Raw genomic sequence first — 25,970 nt, forward strand, 5'->3', positions numbered from 1 at the left:
AGGACCTGGGGCAGGAAGTGAGTGACGACACAGCGTGATCTCTCGAGAACATGCTGTGTGTCTGCACTGCCCGAAGCTGGGCGTTCTGAAGAGAAGTGGATGATACTTCTCGTCAAAACGCCCAGCTAGTAAAAGTAGTAAACACGCCCAGATGTAACACACATAATACATGCCCAGTTGGACTTTTACTTTAAACACGCCCAGTTGGACTTTTGCAAGCCTCATTTGCATAAATACGAAAATGGTCATAACTTGGCCAAAAATGCTTGTTTTTTAAAAATAAAAACGTTACTCTTATCTACATTGCAGCGCCGATCTGCTGCAATAGCAGATAGGGGTTGCAAAATCTGGTGACAGAGCCTCTTTAACTGTGCTAGGTCTTCAATCTCACTAGCCCCCATGATGTCCCGCACGTGCTCTCTCGTGTGGATTCTCAACTCCCTAGAGGGAGGTCCTTCAACCTTGGCGTCGGAAGAGAGAATACACATTGGCTCCAGGCGTCAGAGGGTACAGTTGAATCTGCAGCAGCATCACCATGTGCAGGTAAGGATACTAAACTCCCTAGAGACGAGCATATTAGCCTCTCGGACGCCTGGAGCTGATGTATCTTCTCTGTCCGACGCCAAGGTTGAAGGACCTGTGGGTGACATCACGCTGTGTGTCTGCAGTGAAAGAAGCTGGGTTGGAACGATGAGAAGTGCATGACGCTGATTTGTCAGCATCATACACTTCTATTCACAACGCCCAGTTGGTAAAACCAGTAAACACGCCTAGTTGGTAAAAACACAATACACGCCCAGTTGGTAAAACGAGAAAACACGCCCAGTTGTCCATTGAAAAGCTCATTTGCATAAATATAAAATTGCTCATAACTTGGGCAAAAATGATAGTTTAAAAAAAACAAAAAACTTTGCTGTTATCTACATTGCAGTGCCCATCACATTCAATAGGAGATAGGGATTTGATAATCTGGTGACAGAGCCTCTTTAAGTGAGGTAGAGATAAGGACAGCTTAGGGTATGTTCACACGGCCTATTTACGGACGTAAATCGGGCGTTTTTGCCCCGAATTACGCCCGAAAATAGCGCCTCAATAGCGCTGACAAACATCTGCCCATTGAAAGCAATGGGCAGACGTTTGACAGTTCACACGAGGCGTATATTTACGCGCCGCTGTCAAAAGACGGCGCGTAAATAGACGCCCGCGTCAAAGAAGTGACCTGTCACTTCTTTGGCCGTAATTAGAGCCGTTATTCATTGACTCCAATGAATAGCAGCGCTAATTACGCCCGTAATTGACGCGGCGTTCAAGCGCCTGCACATGCCGGTACGGCTGAAATTACGGGGATGTTTTCAGGCTGAAACATCCCCGTAATTTCAGCCGTAACGGACGCCCTCGTGTGAACATACCCTAACAGAGGGATCAGGTTACAGCTGCCCATAGAAGTCTATAGAGAGGGAAGGGGGGGCAATTGCAGAGAGAGACATAGACAGATGCTACTACTTCAAGTAAATGTTTTACTATAGTCCAGCACTGGGATGAGACAGTAAAACATGTACTAGAAGTGGCATGAAGGACATCAAACAACAGTAAGGAGCAGTGTAGCTATGAATCAAGTACTAGGGTGAGATATAACATAAGAAGCAGCAGCGTTTGTATGTGTCTATGAACTCAGTCTCCCTCCAGCAGCTCCCTCCTTCCGCTTCCCCACCCCATGGGCCTAGCTAGGGGGGGCAGGCGGGGCATGTGTCCTGGGCGCAACTTAGAGGGAGGCGCCAGCACCGCACCGTCCATTATGCAGCAGTATGCCTGGAGAGAGGGAGCAGACACAGCGGAGCAGAGCACTAAAGATGACAAGAAAACACAGGACAGTGATGAGTACACAGTGTAAACAATTTAGTGCCTGGGAACACTAGCGTTTCTAAAATCATAAAATAAATTACATTATTTTATGATTTTAGAAACTCTTGTGTCTCCAGGCACATTCTTTTTGCAACTCCCTCCCCCCGTCGTGACCCTCCCTTGCGACCCCCTCCTTGCGACCAATCCCCCACCCCATGGCGCCCCCTCGTGGCCCCCCATACCCCCCCTCCTCCCCTCACAGGACTGCTGTAACTTTTCCTTCTCCTGGCAGAAGAGGGAGAATGGTAATAGTAATAGTAGTAATAAAAAAAACACATTTCTCCATTAAGCATATCTATCTATCTATCTATCTATCTATCTATCTATCTATCTATCTATCTATCTATCTATCTATCTATCTATCTATCTATCTATCTATCTATCTGTCTGTCTGTCTGTCTGTCTGTCTGTCTGTCTGTCTGTCTGTCTATCTATCTATCTATCTATCTATCTAGTAGTCATCCAAGAATAGGCAGCACTCCAAGTAATAGTGAAAAATGGCCTTTTTATTAGCCCTTGTGCAACATTTCGGCTCTACATCTGGAGCCTTTTTCAAGCATACAAACAGTGCATAGTCAAGTGAAATATATGGTGACCAGACAAATGATCTCATTAACAAGTGATTAAAATGAAATCGAAAAATAGACAGTATTACAATCATAATACTGATGATAAAATCTGCAAATGTGCAACATCGTGACAGAAGACACATAAACGTCCTCATAAAAGTTTAAAACACAATATATGTTAAAACTTATGTGCTAATTGGCGAGCATAGCAATAAATACTCACATGTGTACATAATGTGTAAAATGTAAAAACAAATGCCATGTGATACCTTGGATCCATGTTCCACTGTTAGTTTCCGGCGCTTTGGGATTAAAACGGCGCCTTTCTGTGACGTATATCTGTTAGTCTAGAGCGCTACTCCGCGCATGCGCACAATGAATTTGAAGCCAATGGTGGCCATTTTGGTACAGAAATCTGGGTCTATAGTGATTGCGTCGCACAGAAGGGCGCACATATTGAGGTAGATAATATAATAGCCTAATTGTAGTAGATAGACCATGTCAATAACTCTCTAGATTCAAAATATAAGAGTATCTATCTATCTATCTATCTATCTCATATCTGTCTATCTATCTCATATCTATCTCATATCTATCTATTATCTGTCTCATACCTCCCAACCGTCCCGGATTTAGCCGGACAATCCCGGATTCCGGGCGGTGTCCCGCTGTCCTGGGCGGCCGGGGGTATGTCCCGCTGATTGACAGGGAAAGTCATTCTGCCCGCCTTTCGTAGAAGAGAGCAGATCTCCATTGTCGCCGGACGGTGCTGGAACGCGATTAAGGAAAGTTTGTTTAGTTTGTTTTTTTTTACTAATAAAAAAGTGTGTGGCATTATCTACGAGGGGGGGCTTTATTTACAGGGGGGCTTTATCTATGGGGGCTGGCATTATCTACAGGGGGCCTTATCTACAGGGGGACTTTATGTACAAGGGGGGCTTTATCTATGGGGGTGGCTTTATCTACAGGGGGCTTTATCTATGGGGGACTTTATCTATGGGGGGCTCTATCTACAGGGGGCTATATACTGGGGTGGGCTATATGTGGAGCACTATATATTACGGGTTGGGCTACATGTGGAGCACTATATACAGGGGTGGGCTATATTTACAGGGTGGCTATATACAGGGGTGGGCTATCTGTGGAGCACTATATACAGGGGTGGGCTATATGTGGAGCAGTATATACAGGGGTGGGCTATATCTACTGGGGCTATATACAGGGGTGGGCTATCTGTGGAACACTATAGGGGCAGCTATATGTGGGACACTATATACAGGGGTGGGCTATATGCACTATCTACAGGGGGCTCTATGGGTGCACTATCTACAGGGGGCTCTATGGCAGGCACTATCTACAGGGGGCATGGTGCGTGTGTGGGACACAGTGTATGGTGCTATTATAATTAGAGGTGCAGTGTATGGCGCTATTATACTTAGGGGCGTAGTGTAAGCTATAATGAGAGCTTTATTTTTGTTTATAGGTGTAGAAATGTTTGAAAAGTGAGAAGCTGAAGACATCTGAGCGGCAAACTGCAGAAAAAGGCTGTGGCCGGGAGAAGTCATCATAGAGGTCTGGAAAGGATGGAGAAAAAGAACTAGAATCTGAGACGTCACCGATGAGTCACTTAATGTAAATGTTTATTCTGCGTCTAATTAGTACTGTAGTCACTGTATAATCTGCAGCGAGATGATGGGTGGTATGATTATGATACTTTTTTTTCTTTTGAAACAGCAACTTCCAGCATATCCTTACCATTGCTTGGGCCATGTTGGGAGCTGGAAACAATTTAGTGCAAACCTATACGGCAGAGGTTGCATATGTAATGAGCTGGGTTCTGGTGCTGTATATATGTACTGAGCTTGGTTCTGGTACTACCGTTCAAAAGTTTGGGATCACCCAGACAATTTTGTATTTTCCATGAAAACTCACACTTATATTTATCAAATGAGTTGCAAAATGAATAGAAAATATAGTCAAGACATTGACAAGGTTAGAAATAATGATTTTTATTTCAAATAATAATTTTCTCCTTCAAACTTTGCTTTCGTCAAAGAATGCTCCAATTGCAGCAATTACAGCATTGCAGACCTTTGGCATTCTAGCTGTTAATTTGCTGAGGTAATCGGGAGAAATTTCACCCCATGCTTCCAGAAGGCCCTCCCACAAGTTGGATTGGCTTGATGGGCACTTCTTGCATACCATACGGTCAAGCTGCTCCCACAACAGCTCTATGGGGTTGAGATCTGGTGACTGCGCTGGCCACTCCATTACAGATAGAATACCAGCTGCCTGCTTCTTCCCTAAATAGTTTTTGCATAATTTGGAGGTGTGCTTTGGGTCATTGTCCTGTTGTATGATGAAATTGGCTCCAATCAAGCACTGTCCACAGGGTATGGCATGACGTTGCAAAATGGAGTGATAGCCTTCCTTATTCAAAATCCCTTTTACCTTCTACAAATCTCCCACTTTACCAGCACCAAAGCAACCCCAGACCATCACATTACCACCACCATGCTTAACAGATGGCATCAGGTACTCTTCCAGCATCTTTTCAGTTGTTCTGCATCTCACAAATGTTCTTCTGTGTGATCCAAACACCTCAAACTTCGATTCGTCTGTCCATAACACTTTTTTCCGATCTTCCTCTGTCCAATGTCTGTGTGCTTTTGCCCATATTAATCTTTTCCTTTTATTAGCCAGTCTCAGATATAGCTTTTTCTTTGCCACTCTGCCCTGAAGGCCAGCATCCCGGAGTCGCCTCTTCACTGTAGACGTTGACACTGGCGCTTTGCGGGTACTATTTAATGAAGCTGCCAGTTGAGGACCTGTGAGGCGTCTATTTTTCAAACTAGAGACTCTAATGTACTTGTCTTGTTGCTCAGTTGTGCAGCGGGGCCTCCCACTTCTCTTTCTACTCTGGTTAGAGCCTGTGTGTGCTGTCCTCTGAAGGGAGTAGTACACAACGTTGTAGGAAATCTTCAGTTTCTTGGCAATTTCTCGCATGGAATAGCCTTCATTTCTAAGAACAAGAATAGACTGTCGAGTTTCGCATGAAAGCTCCCTTTTTCTAGCCATTTTAAGAGTTTAATCGAACACAAAAATGTAATGCTCCAGATTCTCAACTAGCTCAAATGAAGGTCAGTTTCATAGCTCCTCTAAACAGCAAAACTGTTTACAGCGGTGCTAACATAATTGCACAAGGGTTTTCAAGTGTTTTTTAATCATCCATTAGCCTTCTAACACAGTTAGCAAACACAATGTACCATTAGAACACTGGAGAGATGGTTGCTGGAAATGGGCCTCTATACACCTATGTAGATATTGCATTAAAAAACAGACGTTTGCAGCTAGAATAGTCATTTAGCACATTAACAATGTATAGAGTGTATTTCTGATTAATTTAATGTTATCTTCATTGAAAAAAACTGTGCTTTTCTTTCAAAAATAAGGAAATTTCTAAGTGACCCTAAACTTTTGAACGGTAGTGTATATGTACTGGGCTTGGTTCTCGGGCTGTATATAAGTATTGAGCTTGGTTCTGATGCTGTATTTATGTACTGAGCTTTGTTCTGGTGCTGTATATATAATGAGCTTTGTTCTGGTGCTGTATATATGTAATGAGCTTTGTTCTGGTACTGTATATATGTAATGAGCTTTGTTCTGGTTTGTATATATGTACAAAGCTTGGTACTGGAGCTGTATTTATGTACTGAGCATTGTTCTGGTGCTGTATATATGTAATGAGCTTGGTTCTGGTGTTGTGTATAGAACTATTTTTCTTGTAAAATGTACAAATGTTTTTATGCTTGAGTTACATAAAAAAAATGTGGAAAAGAAATGACACGTAATTGATTGGTAGGGAAAACAAACATGGCGAGGGGGAATGAGATCTCGGGAAAGAGGTTGGGGAGGCGCCAAACTGAATCTTTGCCCCGGGTGCTGGAGAACCTAGCTACGCCTCTGCCCTCCCCTCTCCATAGACTTTCTATGGGCAGCTGTAACCAGATCTCCCGAGCTGTCTTTATCTGTACCTCACTGAATATGGATTTTAGTAGTGAATTGAGTGTAAATGATCAGTGCAGGTGCCAGGAAGTTGGGGGGGAGGGGTTCATAAGTAAAGAAAGAGGCCTCTTACACTATAAAGGTATTTTACAATGTTTCTCATATTCACTTGTACTATTGATTTATGGGAAAAGAAATGAAACGACAATTACAGTTTAAAGGTACAACATACAGCATGAAAGAAAAACAGTACACTGTGAACAAGCTGAGTGAATCTGGTCTTAAGAGGAAATTCCTACTTATATCACATATCCACCGGAGAATCTAAAGGGAGAATGAGGGTCCACTGGCCAACCCTTGGCAAGACAAGATGACCAGCAACAGCCCCATATAGGAGGAGACAAAGTGGAGTGGTGGCCCTGTACTTTAGATAGTTTCTATATCTTCCATAAACTTAAATAAAGAAAGCAACACCACCACTCCTATCATATGCAACCTTGAGTTAAAGAACAGGGGTCATATGCATGGAGGCACATCTCTGTATGTATGGCATCCGACGAAGCTTATATAGCAGCACATGGAGGCCATGTAGCTCCAAACCAGGGAACTGTATGGCACTGTATGGCCTCATGCAGAATCCATGCTCTCGTTTCGGCCGGCCCACGGCTTTGAATATCTTGTGAATATAGGATGTGTGCTAATATGCAACTGCAAACACACTTTTGGGATCAAGATAGTACATTTTAGACTTAAGAACGATTAATCAATTCTAAAATAGGGACATTTAAGAAGCAGAGGGACAGTGGTATTTTTGCTAAAAGTAAGGACAGTCCCTAATAAAAAGAGTATCACTTGGGAGATATGCAATAAATTAATATTGAAACAGGTGTCCTAAAAATGTTATGTGGTGTAATCAGAAATAATGCTATTACTTTTATCTGACCTTTTGTGGCTCTTTATAAATTGTCAGTACTATTTGTCTGTCAAAGGTAATATAGTACAATTTTGTACTTGGACGGTATATGCCATAATCTCTATCATTGGATGATTCATTCTTATGACTGATACTTGTTAATTCACCTTACATAAATGCAATAAGGTCTAATTTAGTAAATCTATTTTCTCCCAAAATCATATAAAGCATAGCGCAAACATTAACTCTGCTTTGTGAAAATCAACAACAATGGCTTGTGACTCATAAATGCTGTTTTCCAGAACACATTTATAACATTAACAGAATATTGGTTCCTAACAGATTGTATCATGTATCTTGCATTAAATAAAACACAACATGGAATGATATTTTAAGCTCAGACTAGAACGGAAAAGTTAAAATGTAATTTAATTGAACACATCTATATTAAAATGCCTTTGAGGCACGTTTGAAACCAACATTACCACAACACATAATTTGCTGTCATTTCATGGTCTTAATAGAGAATGTGGACCAATGTGATGATCTTGCTGTTCAGAATATGGTCTATTTGATAGTATCAATTTGCAATGTCAGCAGAAAGATAAAGATAACAAATGAAAAGTCCAAATAGCTGAATACTGATTTGATAAGGGCAAATGGAAAATACAATCCTACATGCTTGACTAAAAAGTTAAAGAACACCCCACTTCCCCAAGGATATTCAATGCCAATCCTATATCAAGAATCAGTATAAAATAAAAACTTATATTTTTGGGATTTAAAGAGGCTCTGTCACCACATTATAAGTGTCCTATCTCCTACGTAAGGAGATTGGCGCTATAATGTAGATGACAGCAGTGCTTTTTATTTAAAAAAACGATCTATTTTCACCACGTTATTAGCGATTTTAGCTTTATGCTAATGAGTTTCTCAATGGACAACTGGGCGTGTTTTAGTATTGACCAAGTGGGCGTTGTACAGAGGAGTGTATGACGCTGACCAATCAGTGTCATGCACTTCTCTCCATTTATTTAGTCAGCGCATAGGGATCCTTTTAGATCAGTATGTGCTGTCTTATATGAACACATTAATGATACTGAAGTGTTTAGACAGTGAATAGACATTCCACAGGATGTCTATTCACAATCTCTGCACTTCGTTAATGTTTCTGTGGCAGTTACAGCAGAGCAAGCGTAATCCCGCGAGATTACGCTGTAAATGACAGGTTACAATGAGATTACGCTTACTCTGCTGTAACTACCACAGAAACAGTAACGAAGTGCAGAGATTGTGAATAGACATCCCGTGGAATGTCTATTCACTGTCTAAACACTTCAGTATCGTTAATGTGTTAGTATAAGACAGCACATAGCGATCTAAAAGGATCCCTATGCGCTGACTAAATGAATGGAGAGAAGTGTATGACGCTGATTGGTCAGTGTCATACACTCCTCTGTACAACGCCCACTTGGTCAATAGTAAAACACGCCCAGTTGTCCATTGAGAAACTCATTAGCATAAAGCTAAAATCGCTAATAACGTGGTGAAAATAGATCATTTTTTTAAATAAAAAGCACTGCTGTCACCTACATTATAGCGCTGATCTCCTTATGTAGGAGATAGGGCACTTATAATGTGGTGACAGAGCCTCTTTAAGCTTGATTTTGGAAAAATGCATCAAATGCTGTGTAAACAAGGAGCAACTTGAAGCTCTTGGGCCTCAATGCAAAATCTATTATGGATCTATTATTATACCCACTATGTGCCATTTCCAATACTGGTGTCTTCTTAAAGGAAAGGTGGCATGATTTTTTATTTATTTATTAATTTATGTGTTTTATGTAATAAAATATTATATTTGCTTTATTTATTTTTTGTCACAAAAGTTATTTTTTTATTTAAATATTTTTACTGTACTGGGGGCTGCCATTTTTTATTTAATCTGTATATGTGTCATTTCACAACACATACACAGTTAAAATATGGCAGCTACAGGGCATAGGACATAACAAAAATGAGCCATTCGTTATACTGAATCCTGTGCTTTTGCCGTCTAGCTCTGTACTGCGCATGCTCTGTAGCATGCACAATTCAGAGCGACACAGCATAGAATCTGGTGTGTAGGGGGAAAGCCGGTGCCCTTTTGGTGAAGACCGGCCGACTGCAGGTATGGTGTATGTGTGTGTGTGTGTGTTTTGTGCGTGGGGGGTTGTGTGTGGCACGGCTGCATGCTCGGGGTGCACCCCCTTGTCGGAACCCCCGCCCCCCTCTTGCGGCCCCCTTCCTCGCACCCCCTGCGGCCCCCCGCAGACCTGCTGTAACTTCTCCCTCTCCTGGCAGGCTGTCAGGAGAGGGAGAACAGTAATAATAAAACACTTTTTTATTTTGTATTTAAATATCTATCTATCTATCTATCTATCTATCTATCTATCTATCTATCTATCTATCTATCTATCTATCTATCTATCTATCTATCTATCTATCTATCTATCTATCTATCTATCTATCTATCTATGTCTCTCTCTGTCTATCTATCTATCTATCTATCTATCTATCTATCTATCTATCTATCTATCTATCTATCTATCTATCTATCTATCTATCTATCTATCTATCTATCTATCTATCTATCTATCTATTTATCCAGCTATCTATCATAAAGAAAATATTTTATGTCTCTGTCTTTTTTAATACTTTAGTAGCGCCATAGTAATGACAGTTGTCTGACAACATCCATTACTAAGGCGGGGCTTAGTATTAGCCAGTAAAAAGGCTAGCAGTAACACCTCCATTATTACCCAGGTACCCACCGCCACCAGGGGTATTGGGAAGAGCTGGGTACAATCCAGTACCCGACCATCCGTAGGGATGGTTGGTCACTGGGGCGGCCGCCGGCTGGTATTATGATGCTGGGAAGAGCCAAAAGCTATGGCCCTTCCCACCCTGGTAATGTTAGGCTGCTCCTGCTTATTGTATCTGGCTGGTTATGAACAACGAGGGGGGGGGGGGGCACGTCTTTTAAAAAGAAACAAAAAATCAATAAATGACGAAAATGACGTGGGGTCACCTCATTTTCACGACCTGCCAGATACAACACAGCAGCAGCAGCCTAGCATTACCAGGGTGGGTAGGGCCACTGTTTTTGGCCGTTCCCAGCCTAATAATACCAGCCTGCAGCTGCCCCGGTACCCGACCATCACTACAGATGGTTGGGTACTGGTTTATACCCGGCTCTTCCCAGTACTCCTGGTGGCGGTGGGTAGTGGGGTAATAATGGTGGGGGGTTACTGCTAGTCTTTTTACTGGCTAGCACTAAGCCCCGCCTTAGTAATGGACGTCGTCAAACAGACAACTGCCATTACTAAGGTGCTAATAAAGTAAACAAAACAGAGACATAACTCCCTGTACACACAGATATTTTTGGCGCGGGAACCGCATTGGAATCAGCACCATAACACCCCCGAAATTGCCCTGCATTGATTTCAATGGGATGCAGAGGCGTCTTATTCCCAGGAAGATTTGGTCGCTCGCGAGAAAAAAAAGCAGCGTGTCCTTTCTTGGCGCAGCTTTCGTCTCGGACCTCCTTTGGAAATGAATGGGAGACAGAAAAACCTTCAGCGCTCATTTCCAATTACTTTTCGTGCCGTTTTTTTGCCCGCGGTCCTTGCATTAGATTTAATGGCCGCTGACAAAAACCGCACCGAAAACCGTGGACAACAAACAGCAGGCAGTTCAAAATCGACCTCAAAATTTCTGAAGGAATTCTGAAACAGATTTTTTTCTGCCTGCACAAAACTGTGTGAACAGGGCCTAACAGTGTATACACATAGTGCGGTTTTACTGCCTTTTTCTCATGTGGCCGAAAAGCACATTGAAAAATGCATGCATTTTTATGTCAATTTTTTCGATGCGGTTTTCGGCCGTCTGGCGAAAACGTGCAAAACCGCACTGTGTGAGTATACCCTTAGGGCTGATTCAGACGAATGTGAAATTTTTGCGCACGCAAAATACGCTGCGTTTTGCACGCGCAAAAGGCACTTGAGAGCTCCGTGTGCCCTGTTCATATGGATGCGCGGCTGCGTGCTTTTCGCGCAGCCGCCATCTTTATGACACTCCGTTTGGATGCTTGTAAACAGAAAAGCACGTGGTGCTTTTCTGTTTACATTCATTCTTTTACTATTATTGCGCGAATAACGCTTGTCCCACGGAAGTGCCTCCGTGGGGCATGCGTGATTTTCACGCACCCATTGACTTCAATGGGTGCGTGATGCGCGAAAAACGCCGACGCATAGAACATGTCGCGAGTTTTACGCAGCAGACTAACGCTGCGCAAAACTCACGGACTATTTGCACTGCCCCATAGACTTCTCTAGGTCCGCGCGAGCCGCGTGAAAACCACGCGGCCGGCACGGACGCAAAACACGTGAGTCTGAATCCGCCCTTACAAATTTTTTTTTATTTAAATAAAAACTCCCCCACACAACCCTGGGGAACCATTTTTTTTACAAAAAGAGAACAACGTGGATCAACATAGTCCAGCGGAACCTGCAAAAAAAAAAATTAAGTTAGTAATATGAAAAATAAAAAAACTTACCTACAGCTGAATTCTGTCTTCTCCCATTTTAAAATAAAGGCGTTTTTCACGTATTTTGTGCATGCTTTTTGCATATTTTTTTGGTGCACAATTAGGACAATTACTGACTATGGGAACATTTGGTGCGTTTTACGCTCCAAAGAATTGACCCGCCGCCTCTATTTTATGCAACACGCTTTTTAACAACGCTCGCGTAAAAAAGCGCATTGTATGTATAACAGCGCACTTTACCATTGATGTAAATGGGAAGCTTAATCAAGTGTTTTCTTGGCGCATAAAATACAGTCCTGTGTGAACCTGTCAACTGTTAAGTCATTTACCACAGGGTTTTCTCTCTTGACTTTCATCATTCTCAGCCTTTTGGTGTGTCCTGTAGCTTCTGCCAGCTGCATTGTACAATGTCTTCAAAAATAGAACTGGACAATGCTTAGCAATTTGAAGACACCTTTTCCTGGCTTGTAGCCAAAAATAGGGAGGGGGTGACTCAGGTTGCTTTGCCTGATTCACCCTGCTGTAATTCTTGGAAGTGCTCCCTTTGGTGGCCTACATCGGGAAACATGTCAAATTATTATTTAACTTTTAATACTTTCCAAAAGAAAATTCACCAAAAAAACTAAAAAAATATAATAAAAATAAGTAACTTGCTTGAATTTTTTTTTCAATTCGTGACACATTCCCTTTAAGCACTCAGCATGTAGAAGAATGGCATGACACTTTAGACTGTATTATTATACTGATTTACATTGTTCCTTCTCTTGTACTGCTTCATTAGTAGTTCTGGCAGTCGCAATGCTGTTTCCATGTCTCCATTCTTCCTGTAATTTCTGTCTAAAAATGTGCGAGTGAACACAAAAATTGTACAATAAATGCAGAATATTGAAAACCCTCTTAAAATCAGGCAAATGTGCTTAACCCCTTTACGCAGAATGACGGGCATTTACGTTATCTGCAGCGGATAATTTCCGCAGAATGCTGCACATGGATGTCCGTCTGATCGAGTGGGCATAGGAGCTGTGCCCAGTCATTTAACCCCTTGATGGAGGGGTCACACTCTGTCACCCATCGGTGGCCTGCGAAGGCGACCAGGGGCTTAACAAAGATCCCCAGGCCTCCCATGGCTGTAATCCTATTAGGCCGTACCAGATCGCATTTGGAAGTCCTCTAGTGGGATTATAAAATCTATTAGTTGAAGTAAAATTTAGTTTGTTAAATAAAAAATAAAAAAATCGTTCATACAATATAAAACGAAAACTACTTTTATTTTGTAAAAGTTTAATAAAAAGAATATATATATATATATATATATATATACAGGGGCGTAACTAGGAAAAAGTGGGCCCCATAGCATACTTTTGACTGGGGCCCCCCCTCCCCCGGGTGTCACACAACCCCCCCCCCCTTGTAGATAGTGCCTTTTTTACAAACCCCCCCTTTTGATATCTACAGAGGGGGCTGTATGGCGCTATCTACAGAGGGGGCTGTATGGCGTTATCTACGGGGGGGCTGTATGGCGTTATCTACGGGGGGACTGTATGGCGTTCCCTACAGGGGGGACTGTATGGCGTTCCCTACAGGGGGGGACTGTATGGCGTTCCCTACAGGGGGGGACTGTATGGCGTTCCCTACAGGGGTGGCTGTATGGCGTTCCCTACAGGGGGGGCTGTATGGCACTATCTACAGGGGGGCTATATGGCGCTATCTACAGGGGGGCTGTATGGCATTATCTACAGGGGGACTGTATGGCGCTATCTACAGGGGGGACTGTATGGCGCTATCTACAGGGGGGACTGTATGGCGCTATCTACAGGGGGACTGTATGGCGCTATCTACAGAGGGGACTGTATGGCGTTATCTAGAGGGGGGACTGTATGGCGCTATCTACAGGGGGGCTGTATGGCATTATCTACAGGGGGACTGTATGGCGCTATCTACAGGGGGGACTGTATGGCTCTATCTACAGGGGGGACTGTATGGCGCTATCTACAGGGGGACTGTATGGCGCTATCTACAGAGGGGACTGTATGGCGTTATCTAGAGGGGGGACTGTATGGCGTTATCTACGGGGGGGCTGTATGGCGTTCCCTACAGAGGTGGCTGTCTGGCATTATCTACAGGGGGGACTGTATGGCGTTAACTACAGGGAGTCAGTATGGCGTTTCCTACAGGGGGGGTCTGTAGGGAACGCCATACAGCCCCCCCTGTAGGGAACGCCATACAGCCCCCCCTGTAGGGAACGCCATACAGCCCCCCCCTGTAGGGAACGCCATACAGCCCCCCTTGTAGGGAACGCCATACAGGGTCCCCCCATGTAGGGAACGCCATACAGCGTCCCCCCCCTGTTGGGAACGCCATACAGCGTCCCCCCCAGTAGGGAACGCCATACAGCGTCCCACCCTGTAGGGAACGCCATACAGCATCCCCCCCCCTGTAGGGAATGCCATACAGCGTCCCCCCCTGTAGGGAACGCCATACAGCGTTCCCCCCCCTGTAGGGAACGCCATACAGCGTCCCCCCCCTGTAGGGAACGCCATACAGCGTTTTGGGTGGTCCCCCTTCCCAAAAAAATGCGACCTACAGTGTGTCCTAATAAAAGACATGTATCCCCTATCCACAGGATAGGGGATACATGTGTGATCGCTGGCATTGATAGGGAGAACGGAGGACCGAAAGTCCCCCTGAAGTTCTCCATGACTAACCTCTGACTTCCGGCGTCTGCGCAGCTCACTAAAAATGAAAGGAGCGCTGGTCACTCATGCGCACAAGCGGGACCGGCGCTCCATTCATTTCTCCGGAGCTGCCGACACACACCCCGGAAGTCCGAGGTTTGTGATGGAGAACTTCAGGGGACTTTCAGTCCCCCGTTCTCCCTATCACTGCCAGCGATCACACATGTATCCCCTATCCTGTGGATAGGGGATACATGTCTTTTGTTTAATGGCAGAGCGGGGAGATACCTCCCTGCTCTGCCATAGTGTTCAGTGGCGTCGCGCTGTAGCAGCCATAGCGGCAGCTAGCGGAGCCTCCGGCCATGGTGGGGGCCCGTGCCGGCCATGGTACGGGCCCCGTAGCAGCTACGCTTCTGCTACGGCGGTAGTTACGCCACTGTATATATATATATATATATATATATATATATATAGTATCACCACGATTGTAACGATTGTAACCCTTAAAAAAATTATAATCGAAGTCCCATGTACCCCAAAATAGTAGTTATAAAAACGACAACTCGTCCCTAAAAAAAAAACCACTATATTGATGGAAAAATAAAAAGTTATGCCTCTTGGAATGCAGCAAAAAAACCAAATTTTAAAAGGGTATGTTGTGAAGAAGTTGTAAAATCTATATTTGGTATCGCCGTAATCAGACCGACCCATAGAATACAGTTAGCATGTTATTTAAGCCGCACTGTGAGCAGCATGTGTTTAAAATGCAAAAAAACAATGACGGAATGGCTGTCTTGTTTTCCATTCCCTTCCCAAAAAATAAAAGTTAATCAATAATAACGTAGCCCAAAATGGTGCCATTGAAAAATATAACTCATCCTGCAAAAGAACAGCCCTGGTACAGCTGTCGAAAAAAAAAAGTTATGGCTCTAGGATAGCACAGAAAAAACAGAAAAGAATGCTTGATTCTTAAAGGGGTTGTCCACTTTCAGCAAATTAATGTTATTATACTACTCTGTATATTTAAAAGTTATACAATTTTCCAATATACTATCCGTATTAATATTTGTATTCCTCACTGTTTTCAAGACCTCTGCTTGCTGTCACTTAGTAGGAACATTTATTGTTTACTTGCAATGGATAAAATTCTGTCCATGGTTATGTGATGGACACACAGGTGCACGGCTCGTTACAGCTACAGTATGTTTTTTTAATAGAACATCTTGAGGTATCTCTGTAAAGGGATAATTGATGCAACAATGAAATTCTTACTGGAATACTGAAAAGCAAATGTGTTCTGCAGCACGACCACTATGCATTTTATGGACCTATCTGCTTCCGGTACTGAACACTGCATAACAACCGCTGCCCGGAGGCAGCCGGAACAGTTGATCGCTGCGGGGTGCAGGAGTCAGACCCCCACTGATTATATACTGATGACCTATCCCATGCCCGGACAACCGCTTTAACTTAGACGAATACATTCACACCCCAGACCAGACCCTAGAATAAATGCAGACCCCAGACCTTCTAAACTATTGCAATTCCCAGGCCAGACCACCCTAAACAAATACGGACCCTAGAACAAGCACCCTAAATAAATGCAGACCCTAGTCCAGACCCCCTAAATACAGAGCTCGGACCAGACCCCTAAATACAGAACCCAGACCTGACCCCCCTAAACTAATGCACATCTCAGGACATACCCCTAAATACAGACCCCCAAATCCTCTAAACTAATACAGACCCTAGAACCCCTGAATACAGACCCCTAAACTAATACAAGCCCAAGACCAGACCCCCAAAATACAGACACCCTTAAACTAATATTGATCCCATATACTTACCTAGCAGCTCCCAGTTTTCTCTATGAAGTCTTCCTGCTGTACAAGGACCTGAGGTCAAGTGATCTTTCAACACTAACAAGAACTGCATACATAAGGTCATCTGACGCTATGTCTGCAGGTCCTTTTGCAGGACATACACAATGAAGTTTTGACACGGTTTTTTCCGCGACTCGCAGCAAAAAATGAGACAATTCTGCAATATATTTTGGGCAGCCAAGGGCGCCAAATGTCCCTATGGTGATCCACCACTGTATGTCTAGTGTTGCAGCTCAGGCTCTTTTAATTTAATGTGGCTTAGATGCAATACCAGACACAGCCCATTGACAAGAGAGGTGCTGTTTTACTGTCTTATGCAAGTCTTTGTGCATGACTAAGGTATTATGTAACTATAGATAACCATCTTTATATAGGTAGATATAGAGAATTCCGCTTTTTAATGAGTAGACATCTGAAATACAATGTATATCAATTACCGTATGTCATGCTTTCTCTATCCATATGACTGAAGTCTATTTTAAAAAAAGTAAGATCTGGCCCTCATTTTTTTCTTTTTGCAATTATTTTTTTCTTTTGCAATCCACAATAATGTGACGCTCAAACAATCTGTTGTAAGGACAAATAATATTAATATTAAAAAATAGTGTCCTAATAGCAGAATTATATATGACAAATAAAAAAAATATATGAAATAAAAAAACGACAGTATATATCAGGTATAATGTACTATATCAATACATATATCACATAATGTTAATTATATGGCTGTGTACAACTGTATTGGAATGTAACCTCTGATATTTAAGAAAATATCATAAACCACATACAAAGTTGAGTCATATTACATAACCATCAGTTGCTACAACAAAAGTAGATCTAATGGAATAGTATTCTGAATAACATAGGACTAATATTTAGAGTAAATATGTTCAGCATTTGTATTGTGTTACTATAAATGTATTACGTTGCCACATATCGTTAGAGTTAGAATAATCTGATATCTCATAAATCTCCAATGAGGCCTCGCTTAGGCCTTATTAGCGTGCATAGCAGTAATGTGAACTTTAACAGTAAAAAAAAATAAAGTTAGAATCAGAATGATAGATAAAACACAATTTGCCTATATAAAGCTACTAACCCTATTTTACACACTACTAACAGAAAGTATTAAATTGCTCTCTTCAAATAATTCCTAATAATGAAAAAAACCCATTGAAGGGTCCGTTGAAAAATAGAACCTGTGCTATTATCTTCCGTTTTCACAGATCCCTCCATAAGTCTATGGGGAAACGTGAAAATGTGACCTGCACGGGGGCACCTCAAATATGAAAACGTCACGTTTTTCACGTTTGAGTTTCCCCACACTCGTGTGAATCTAGCCTAAGAAGTGCAGTAGGGGAACGGACGGCAGAAAAGGTCATGTGAGTGCTAGTTCTGTGTAATATAATGTAGGGTTGCACAATGCATCGATACTATTTTGATGACGTGCACCCTCAAACAGTTCATACTAAGCTGTGCGGCCGCACAGCTTAGTAATGTAATACATGAATGTAGTCAGACAACAAGTGTGTGCGCGTGGTCAGCATGAGTTGATGCGGCCAGCGCTGCACTAATGAGCCCCAGCAGTGAAGACAGACAACATAGCCGGAGCATTGCAAAACGCCCCCATGTTCTGTCTTCACTTCCGGCATCATCGATCACGTGTCAGGAGTGGGGCAATAACTGTATTACACAGCCGCAGACCCGCTCTTACAACGGCGATCAGAGGAACCTCTCATCTCCGCCAATATTCCCCTGAATCAAAGCTGACCGCAGCATTCAAGGGGAAATGTGAAGGGGGATGCCCCTTGGATCGCGTCACAGGGAATATATATATAGATATATGCCAGTACATTAAAGTTTAAAAATAAAAAAAGTAAAAATAAAGTAATGTTAAGGCCTCATTCACACGGCAGGGTTTCCCGGCCGGGTGCCAGCCGTTCATAAATCGGCCGGCACCCGGCTGCATTAGGAATGATAGACCCCTAATGGGGCTATTCACACGACCGATTTTTTGACGGCCGGGAAATCCGGCCGTCAAAAAATAGGACATGCTCTATCTTGGCCCGGGCACCCAGCCGCCCGGCTCCCATAGAAGTCTATGGGGCTGGGTATTACACGGCCATCACCGGAATGTGTTCCGAGTGATGGCCGGGTTTCCCGGCGCTTGCGCTCTATCTCCTCCTCCTCACAGCGCAGAGTGCATGTGAGGAGGAGGAGTTGATGCCATTCTGACGAATGGCATCGCTGTACACTGTGTTGCAGGGCCGGGGTGTACAGCAGGTGGAGGGAGCGCTGCGCTGGCTCCCTTCCCCTGCTTGTTAAAAGCACCCTGGCTCGGCAACACCTTCGATGGCGCCACTAGTAGCAGCAGCTGCTGCTGCTGCGGCTGCTACTACTGTAGCGACGCCACTATAGCAGAGCGGGGAGGTATCTCCCCGCTCTGCTATGTGCTAGCCGCACTTTAGCTCCTTGAAGGAGCGGAATCCCCGTGTTTTCGGGGATTCCGCTCCTGGACAGAGCGCTTGATGTCTTTGTCCATATCTGGGCAGTGACATCAGGGGAAACTCCTGAAGCGGAATCCCCGAACACATTGGGATTCCCCTTCAGGAGCTGCCGCTGATGTCACTGTCCGGATCTGCCCGGCCCGGCACGGATGCATAACTTTATGCAAACCGGCCGGGCAAAATGGCCGATTTTACCGGCCGACACTCGGGCTCGGGAACGACCCGGTCATGTGAATCCCGCCTAAATTAAAAAAAATTAAAAAACACACACACATTTTTTACGATAAACCATAAAATAAAAGTCTCAATACATACAATATACACACATTCGGCATTGTCGCGACCATAATAACCTGCACAACAAATTTATAGCTTCATTTATGATGTGTACACTGTAAAAAAATAAAATAAAATCTGCTTTCTTTTACTTATTAATGTGAGGCACGTGGTGTTATGAATTTTATACCTTCATGTGCCTCTCATTAATAGTAATTAACCCCATCATGTACCTCACACATTAACCCAATGTTGTCCATTATGACTGTGAGAAACACAATGGGGTTAATTACTATTAATGTGAGGCCCATGGAGGTTCAAAATCCATCATACCACATGCCCCACATTAGAAAATGGAAGAACTTTTTTTTATTATTGTTGGAACAGTATCGTTTTCTTATCAAGAATCGCAATACTACACAAAGTATTGGTATCTAAGTTCAAATTCTGGTATCATGACAACCCTAATGTAATGCACTGTCTTGAATTGTATCTGCGTCCTTAGGAAGCGGATACAAATGAAAGCGCAGGTGAAGCAAGAGAACCATTAGTTCCCTTCCTCATCATTCGGCGCTTTCTTGTGGTGCAGGCGGCACAATGATGTAATCGCACCACCTACCATCGTTCCGCTGGGGCAGGCCTCATCAGAAAAGACCAGGCCTGCATCAACGGAAACTTTATTGCTGAGCCGCACCGACACAAGTATCTCCTAGTACGGGGATTCCTTTGTATCGGAAAGAGTACTTACACTAGGTTTATAGTGGCACATGCACCCGAGATGCCCCAAAACTATGGCACATCTTGTGTGATCCTGCGCCACTTGCAAGGCTCAGTAAACTAAGCAGTGACAGCTCTAAGCTGTCATTGGTTAGTTTACATCACTAGGTGGAAGGTTACCTAAGTTCATTGTCCTACCTTTAAAAGTAGGTCAATGAACTGAGTTAACCTGGGACCACGTGATGTAAATGAACCAATGACAGCTAAGAGCTGTCCTTGCTTAGTTTACTGTCACAGACCCAGAAAGGCAAGTATGATAATGGTTTTGCTTTTTTAGTTATTAATGTTACTAATGTTTTTAACAAGTTTGGTCGCTGGACTACATCGTATTTGAGGTCTACATTGATGATGGCGTTTTTATTTTAAATAAATTGGTTAATGAGGGTTCTGTGGGGGGTTTTATTTCAATAAAATATTTTTCTGCGTGTCTGTGTTTTTTTTAAACTTTATTACTACTGCTTTAGTAATAGTGGCTATCTGATAGACAGTGTCCATTACTAAGGCGGGGCTTAGTGTTAGCTAGTCAAGAGGCTAACGCTACCCCCGAATTATTACCCCGGTAACAACCGGCATCACGGGTGCCGTGAAGAACCAGGTACGATCCAGTACCCGACCATCTTAGATGATGGTCGGGCACTGGGGCAGCAGCAGGCTGGTATTATTAGGCTGGGAAAGCCAAAAAACAATGAGCCTTCCCACCCTTTATTGTTTTTGGCTGGTTCTGAAAAATAAATAATTGAACAAAACAACATGGGGTTGCCCCATTTTTCATAACCAGCTAGATATAATAAAGCAGCTGCAGCCTAGCATTACCAGGGTGGGAAGGGCCAATGTTTTTGGGCTAATAATACCAGGCTGCAGCCGCCCAGTACCTAACCATCACTTCAGATGGTCAGGTACTGGAATGCACCCAGGTCTTCCCAGCATCCCTGGTGGCGGTGGATATCAGGGTAATAATGGAGGGGTTAGTGTTAGCCTCTTCACCGGCTAACACTAAGCCCTGCCTTAGTAATGGACGCTGTCTATCAGACAGCCGCCATTACTGAGGAATTAGTAATGAAGTTAAAAAAAACACAAACAGAAAAAATATTTAATAAAAATAAAAGCCCCCCACACAACTCTCGTTAACCATTTTATTAAAAATAAAAACGCCATCATCAAAGTAGTCCTCGAATTTGACGGAGTCCAACGACTGAACCCGTAAAAAAACACAAAAAAAAAACTGAATTGTAACACTAATAACTAAAAAAGCGAAACCATTATTATACTTACCTTCCTGGGTCTGTGACAGTAAACTAAGCAGTGACAGCTCTAAGTTGTCGTTGGTTAGTGTACATTACATGGTCCCAGTTTACCTCAGTAAATTAGACTACTTTTAAAAGTAGGACGATGTACTGACGTAACCGGCAGGGTGTTTTTTGCTCCAGTCGGAAAGGGGGCCTTTTTTTCTAAAATATAATAAACTGTGACCTGATTAATATTAGGGGAAATTAACTCTAGTGTTCATGTGGGGGGCAGGGGAAGGAATGTTAATGTGGTAGCACTGAGCATTTATTTTAGGGTATGTCCTTACGTAGCGTAAACACTGTGGAATTTCCGCAATGTATTTCATTGAGAAAAATTTGCAGCATAAGGCCGGATTCACACAAACGTGATTTGCGTCCATGCAGCCCGCGTGGTTTTCACGCGGCTCGCACAGACCAATACAAGTCTATGGGGCAGTGCAGACAGTCCGGGAGTTTTGCACAGCGTTTGTCCGCTGCGTAAAACTCGCGACATGTTCTATGTTTCGGCGTTTTTCTGCGCATCACGCACCAATTGAAGTCAATGGGTGCGTGAAAATCATGCATGCCCCACGGAAGCACTTCCGTGGGACAAGCGTTATTCGCGCAACAGCAGTAAAAGAATGGATGTAAACAGAAAAGCACCACGTGCTTTTCTGTTCACAAACATCCAAACGGAGTGTCATAATGATGCCGGCTGCGCGAAAAGCACACAGCTGCGCATCCATATAAACAGGGCACACGGAGCTGTCAAGTTCCTTTTGCGCGCGCAAAACGCACACGTTCGTCTGAATCTGGCCTAATACAGGTTGAACAAATCTCATCCACATGCTGCATAAAAAACCCACCAAAAAACTGTTCACAAATTGACTTGCTGTGCGGGTTTTTTAATCCGCAGCATGTCCATTTATGCTGCGGGATCGCTTGTTTTCTGTTGCAGATTTTCCCTATTGAATCCATTGGGGAGGTAAAACTCGCAACAATTAGCACATGTTGTGATTTTTATGCCGGAAAAGATGCGATATCGGGGCCGTCAGCCCTAAAAGTGACTACGCCAGCAAAAACAAAGTGCGGCGTATGTAGCCAGAATGCATACCTGCATTTCAGACGTTTGATCTGGTCCCCTCCTTGTCCTGGTGTCAGCACCTGTTCTAAAATGTGATATTTCAATTGTGACACCGTGTACTCTACGTTATCAAAATTATATTTCCATGCATATCAGATGTTACACCCCAATACAGTTGTACACAGCCATAAAATGAGCATTCTGCGAAATGTGTACTAATATAGTACATTATACCATATATACAGTTAGGTCCATAATTATTTGGACAGTGACACAAGTTTTTGCATTTTAGCTGTTTACCAAAACATATTCAATATATAGTTATAGAATCAATATAGGCTTAAAGTGTAGACCCTCAGCTTTAATTTGAGGGTATTCGCATCCTAATTTGAGGAAGTGTTTAGGAAGTATAGCTCTTTAATGTGCAGCTGCCTCTTTTTCAAGGGACCAAAGGTAATTGGACAATTATCTCAAAAGCTATTTAATAGGATGCATGGGCTATTCCCTCATTAATCCATCATCAATTAAGCAGGTAAATGGTCTGGAGTTGATTCCAGGTGTGGCATTTGAATTTGGAAGCTGTTGCTGTGAAAACACAACATGAGGTCAAAAGAGCTCTCAATGCAAGTGAAACAGACCATCGTTAGGCTGAAAAAAATAAGGAAATCAATCAGCGAAATAGCACAAATGTTAGGAGTGGCCAAATCAACAGTTTGGTACATTCTTGAAAAAAAAGAGAGCACTGGTGATCTCGTGAACTCCAAAAGGCCTGGACGGAAGACAACAGTGGTGGATGATCGCAGAATCCTTTCCATGGTGAAAAAAAACCCTTCACAACATCTACCCAAGTGAAGAACACTCTCCTGGAAGTAGGTGTATAAGTATCTACACTACCGTTCAAAAGTTTAGGGTCACTTAGAAATATCCTTATTTTTGAAAGAAAAGCACAGTTTTTTTCAATGAAGATAACATTAAATTAATCAGAAATACACTCTATACATTGTTAATGTGCTAAATGACTATTCTAGCTGCAAACGTATGTTTTTTAATGCAATATCTACATAGGTGTATATAGGCCCATTTCCAGCAACCATCACTCCAGTGTTCTAATGGTACATTGTGTTTGCTAATTGTGTTAGAAGGCTAATGGATGATTAGAAAACACTTGAAAACCATTGTGCAATTGTGTTAGCACCGCTGTAAACAGTTTTGCTGTTTAGAGGAGCTATAAAACTGACCTTCCTTTGAGCTACTTGGGAATCTGGAGCATTACATTTGTGTGTTCGATTAAACTCTCAAAATGGCTAGAAAAAAAGAGCTTTCATGTGAAACTCGACAGTCTATTCTTGTTCTTAGAAATGAAGGCTATTCCATGCGAGAAATTGCCAAGAAACTGAAGATTTCCTACAACGGTGTGTACTACTCCCTTCAGAGGACAGCACAAACAGGCTCTAACCAGATTAAAAAGAGAAGTGGGAGGCCCCGCTGCACAACTGAGCAACAAGACAAGTACATTAGAGTCTCTAGTTTGAGAAATAGACGCCAAACAGGTCCTCAACTGGCAGCTTCATTAAATAGTACCCGCAAAACGCCAGTGTCAACGTCTACAGTGAAGAGGCGACTCCGGGATGCTGGCTTTCAGGGCAGAGTGGCAAAGAAAAAGCCATATCTGGGACTGGCTAATAAAAGGAAAAGATTAATATGGGCAAAGCACACAGACATTGGACAGAGGAAGATTTGAAAAAAGTGTTATGGATAGACGAATAGAAGTTTGAGGTGTTTGGATCACACAGAAGAACATTTGTGAGATGCAGAACAACTGAAAAGATGCTGGAAGAGTGCCTGACGCCATCTGTCAAGCATGGTGGAGGTAATGTGATGGTCTGGGGTTGCTTTGGTGCAGGTAAAGTGGGAGATTTGTACAAGGTAAAAGGGATTTTGAATAGGGAAGGCTATCACTCCATTTTGCAACGCCATGCCATACCCTGTGGACAGCGCTTGATTGGAGCCAATTTCATCCTACAACAGGACAATGACCCAAAGCACACCTCCAAATTATGCAAGAACTATTTAGGGAAGAAGCAGGCAGCTGGTATTCTATCTGTAATGGAGTGGCCAGTGTAGTCTCGAGATCTCAACCCCATAGAGCTGTTGTGGGAGCAGCTTGACCGTATGGTACGCAAGAAGTGCCCATCAAGCCAAACCAGCTTGTGGGAAGGGCTTCTGGAAGCATGGGGTGAAATTTGGTGCAAACCATTAATCAGCCTCAAAAATAGGAATGCCAGGTTAGACTTTGCCAAACAACATCTAAAGAAGACAGTCCAGTTCTGGAACAGCATTCTTTGTACAGATGAAGCTAAGATCAACCTGTACCAGAATGATGGGAGGAAGAATGTATGGAGAAGGCTTGGAACGGCTCATGATCCAAAGCACACCACATCCTCTGTAAAACATGCTGGAGGCAGTGTGATGGCATGGGCATGCATGGCTGCCAAAGGCACTGGGTCACTAGTGTTTATTGATGATGTGACTGAAGACAGAAGGAGCCGGATGTATTCTGAAGTGTTCAGGGATATACTTTCTGCTCAGATTCAAGCAAATGCACCAAGGTTGATTGGACGTCGCTTCACAGTACAGATGGACAATGACTCAAAACATACTGCAAAAACAACCCAGGAGTTTTTTAAGGAAAAATAGTGGAATATTCTGCAATGGCCAAGTCAATCACCAGATCTCAACCCGATCGAGCCTGCGTTTCACTTGCTTAACTGGTTGCCGACACAGGACGAGTATGCTCGTCCTGAGCGGCGAGCACTTCGCGAATTAGGACGAGCATACTCGTCCTGTGTGACAGCCGTCCATGCACGCGTCTGTGCGCGCGATCGAGAGCGGGGCAACGGCTGTAATACACAGCCACGGCCCCGCTCTGACTGCGGAGAGGAGAGAAACCTCTTCTCTCCGCTGTTAACCCTTTGAACGCCGCGATGAAAGCTGATCGCGGCGTTCAAAGAGGGGGGACTGCACATTGATCACGTCACAGAATATAACTGTGACGCGATCAAAGCCCACAACACGTATGGCCAGACAGCCCAGGGTCCATTGAAGGACCCCAGGGAAGTCTGAACATATTTCCTGTTGTTAGGGCATACTGAGGTATGCCTTAACAACTGCCTATGTACAATCAGTACACAGGCTAATGTACTGGCATATAGATCTATGCCAGTACATTACAGTTACAAAATAAAAATAAAAATGATAAATCCCTTTATGGGATTTAAAAAAAAAGTTAAATTACTGTAAAAAAAAATTAATGATAAATAAATAAATAAAAAGTAAAAAAAATACACAGAAACACACATTTTTTTATAATACATAAACTTTTTAAAATATAAGTCCCAAAACATGAAATAATATAGACATAGTTGGTATCGCCACGACCGTAACAACCTGTACAACAAATGTATAACATTATTTATGATGACCGGTGTATGGTGTAAAAAATAAAATATTAAAACTGCAGCGGAAC

Source organism: Rhinoderma darwinii, chromosome 4 (assembly GCF_050947455.1).
Source record: "Rhinoderma darwinii isolate aRhiDar2 chromosome 4, aRhiDar2.hap1, whole genome shotgun sequence".
NCBI classification, from domain to species: Eukaryota; Metazoa; Chordata; class Amphibia; order Anura; family Rhinodermatidae; genus Rhinoderma; species Rhinoderma darwinii.